This window comes from Nymphaea colorata, chromosome 6 (assembly GCF_008831285.2).
Source record: "Nymphaea colorata isolate Beijing-Zhang1983 chromosome 6, ASM883128v2, whole genome shotgun sequence".
Classification (NCBI taxonomy): Eukaryota; Viridiplantae; Streptophyta; class Magnoliopsida; order Nymphaeales; family Nymphaeaceae; genus Nymphaea; species Nymphaea colorata.
Window position 1 is genome coordinate 12884503 of NC_045143.1, and position 4581 is coordinate 12889083.

Consider the following 4581-nt stretch of genomic DNA (forward strand, 5'->3'; position numbering starts at 1 on the left):
AAATGGATCCCACCCAAGCGTAAATTACTAAGCTTTTTTTAAGTTAATTGTTTTTAGTTACCTTGATTTTATTTACTCTATTCACAGGCAGTGATACATGTGGGTTGGTGTAGCCCCTCAAAAAATTCTTTATTTTCAATTAATATTTTTAAATATTTGGTTTGTTATGTATATGAGTGCCCCTTGGATTATGTAAATCTGTGAAGAGTGCTCCATCCGAAAAAAAATTCTGATTTCGCCACAGTATATATATATATGTGTGTGTGTGTGTGTGCGCGCGCACACACAAATACTATTACTGTCATTAAAGATCATGATCGTGACATACCATACTTCCACCAAATTGTTCACTAAATACCAAGAGAACCTTGATATTTGACTTTGATTGCTAATTCAGAACAAGTATTTACATTTCCAACGACTCCCTTTAGACTCATTCTCAAGAGTTTTTTCATTAAAAGAAAAAACATTATTAAATGGCAAGATGTTCTGGCCGGCAAGAGTTTTGCAAAATTATGTTCCATTTTTGTTTTAGTTTGTAATGCACCAAATCAAACCGTTTATCACTTACTCGCAAATGCAATAAAACATAATGTCAATATGTTTGTTTCCCTAGTAAAACTTTTCTGGTCGAAGTTATTATTGGCTTGTTGTGTACTATAGTTGTAAACCGACGTTTATTTAAAAAATACAATTTTTAAAAGCATTTCACAACCAAATGGCATGACCAATACACAAAAGAAGCTATCACATATTTGGAAAACAAGTAGATACGACAATAATTAATTACTTCTTCAAACAGTAAGTGAATGCTATAAAATAAAAATGAAATATATAGCCATCAATAATTTGGTTTTCTCCAATATCACCTCTCCAATCATTATCACAATATTTGATTAAGTGATGTGAAAAGTAAAACTATAAGATTGCATTTTTTTCTTCAATCAAAGATGTAACGTTACAGAATTACTAAATACTTGAAGAACAAGTAAATGTTCTTGAAAAGGGCAAATATGAAAAAAGTTCGATCATGAATGGCTGAGAAATGAGATGAATCACTTTGAGAGGGCATTAGTGTTTGATTATTTGAAGTCAGTATCCATATATGTTATGCTTCATACTTAAATCATTATGTTGTGCAAATTCACCATGACTCTGATTGAAACTCCTCAATTGCTCGGCCACTTATACTATATGACGGCACAGTAGTGTCATGGGCTATTAAGTGAGCTAAGAAGATATTGAAGAGGGAGATGAGAGTATTTAAGATGGATAGTAGAAAATTTGTGGGAAGAGAAGAAGAGGGGATGGAAAAAGAGATAAGAGGGGAAAAAAGAGAGAATTGCCATGAGAGAAGAAAGAAGAGGAAGATGAGAGGAGAGAATGCAAGGAAAAAGGAGATGGGATGGTATATCTAAGAGGGAATGGGGGAAAAAAAGGAGCTGCAAGTAAAGTGGAGGGTTTTGAGAGGAGGGGAAGCGGAGTTTCATGGATAAAAGAAGAGGCGGAAACTAATCAAACATTAGAAGAGGAAGTTGGCAGTAGATTAGAAGGGGTAGTTTTGTGATCAAAAGTAGCGTTTTGTGAACAGAAGAGGGGATTGACAAAAGAGAGTGTACATAGGAGAGGAGAAGAGGAGGAGGGTGTAGAAGTAAAATTTTTTACAACTATATGTAGTGATTTAATGATAATTGTGAGAAACCATGCTCTCTTAAGTCACTTAATTAGCTTACAGTATGGTTAATGGTATGGACATTACATGAAGGAAAAGTGTTGATGGCCAAGCTTTAGAAGTGTCAAAAATTATTTGTGTTGCTGTTACTTTGATAATGTTTCATACTTCAATTGTTCCTATTTTAATATAATATTTATGATAACTTATATTATAATGTGTTTATAGTTACAAAGTTGGCAATATAAAAAGAAGAAAGCTGAGAAAAGAGATGATTGTATTCATGATTAAATAATTGTTTCATAGTGAGTTAATGTACTTTTCGAATGATGTTTCAATATGAATAAGTGGAAATAACACACTATTATAAATTTAGCAACTTCTCAATAGTAATAAGTTGGGGTAGAGTCCATATGAAACGAGATTAAATTTTGAATAACTCAATCAAGAAATTATCTTTAGTAGTACTCAACATAAAAAAAAGTTCATACAAATTCAAGGTCTAATCAACCAATCACACAATCTCTTAGCAAGAAGTAAATTAGAAGACAAACTCTTCTTGTAGATAACTACTAAGGCGCTTAATTTGAGATCTTGCACTTAGCACTTCTTTTGGACAGCTTTAGTGGATCATAACAATGATCTTATACACAACTAAAACAAGTTATGGTCTTAATACAAAAAACATGAATACAACACAGTAAACAAGCAATATGAATCACATAGTTAAGTAATGGACAACCCTATAATATTAAAAAAAAACCAAAAAGTTATACTATCTAACTAGAACAATGAAAGGTCTTAACAAACAATTGAAAATTTAAACTAAAGTAATCCTAAACATACTTATTATATATTGAAAAACAGCTAAGCACTCTACTGCATAGGACAATAAATAAAAACAGGTGAACACCCTAAACTGCTCCAATATAGTGTTCAATTTAGCTTCAAGGCAGGTTTTCAAAATCTATAAATTCTAGAGGGCAAAAATTATCCCAAATTTATGAAATTAGGCTTACTCTACACACTTTCCCAAGAAACTAACCCATTTTACATAACTCAAAAAAATCTTTGTACATTTTAAGATACAAGCATTTTAATTACAATAAATTTTTGTCTATATACTTCCCCAAAATATGAAAAAGTATAAAACTTATTTTCAATCCAAAACTCTAAAATCAAGTTTAAATTAAACGAAATTTGGTTTGAGGACACTAGAAAGTGAACTAAGATATAATATAAATTTCATATTGAAATTCAATGAGAATCTACACAAATCAATATGTACATGAATATCTAAATTTTGTTACATTCTAATCTTTAGTATCTTAAAGTAAAGATAAATCCAACACCTAAAGGAATGCTTCTGAGTTCTGACCTAAATTCAGCACTCCCACACACTTAGACAATAATTAAATACCCTCAAACATTAACTAAACTAATCGAAGATCTGTGACTAGTCTAAGTGCACTATAATGAAGTGAAGGCTAATGCTAAATTAAAGTACACTAACTGACTTGTGGTTGACAATTAAATTAGAACTAAAGGAACAAGGGGAGACAAAGGAACTAAACATGTCCCATAGTGGGGCCCTAGGATATGATTTGGCAATAGCATAGAGACTTAGGTGTGCATGCCACTTAGTGTGGATACTTTACTAGATTAAATTAGCTTAAAAAAAGTTAAATGAAGTTAAACTACCTAAATTCAACTAAATGATAAATGTAAATGAACAATAAATGAATCTCTAATTTAGATGAAGAAGAAGGTAGAATGCAATTTAAATAGAATGAATGCTAAATAGTTCTAGATAAAACTAAATATAAATTAATGAGGATTTAAAGGAAAGAAGTTAGACAAGTGGACCCTAATAAAGGTTATGAGTAGTATTATATAGTATCCAAGTGTTAGAATGATATATAATGTATATTGTATTACAGTGATATATTTTTTAAGTGTTATACAATATCATAGTGTTATAGTGTTATATAGCTTTATATATTGTTATATAATGTTTTATAGAAATATATAGTGTTATGTAATGTTATATAGAGTTAGTGTTATTGTGTTATAGGGTTATAGTGTTATATAGGGTAATAGTGTTCTAGCGTTATAGTATTAGTGTTACAGTGTCTTGTAGTGTTATATAATGTCACATAATATTATAATGTTATAGTGTATCAGTGTTATATAGTATTGTAGTGTTATATAATGTTATATAGTGTTATAGTTGATATACTCTACAAGACATCATTTGTTAAAAGGGTGATTTCAATTTTCATTGATTGTCTTTTCATTTTCTATTGATTGTTATTTCACTGCAGTACTAGCAAATGTGTTAGGATTAATTTCTTCTTCAGTTTTGTATAGTCTGTGCAAAAAAAAAAAAAAACCAATCTTTCAATTGGTTTCTAAAAATCATTTGGTAAAGGTGGACTAGTAAAATCCACTATCTTTTTTAGGGTCAATATGTTCTTTTTAAGTAAAGTTTATATTTTTCATATTTTAAAGTGTCTAAGGACGAGCATCTACCTTTGATCAGATTCTTGGAGATCTGACCAGAAGTCGAACATTTTCTTTGTTTAGTTGAGTCTAGTGTTCTTTTTTTTTCACTTTTCACATAGTATCATAGTTATTTGTGTACATTCAAGTCTTCAGTGTACTTAAAATATTTTAACATATTTTTAAGTGACCGATTTATAGGCATAATTTGCTAGAATTAGCCATGACCTGGCCATAATTAGGATTTCTAGTCAATAGTTTTGAATAGGTGTTTTAAAGTTTTTAAAGCATTTTACACATAGTTTTGGATTTTTTTGGTAATTTTAACTGTGACCCACCATAGTGTCATGTCCTGGTCTTGCCCTTCACATGTCATAGGTATAAGTGTCAGATTTTTGTGCCATATC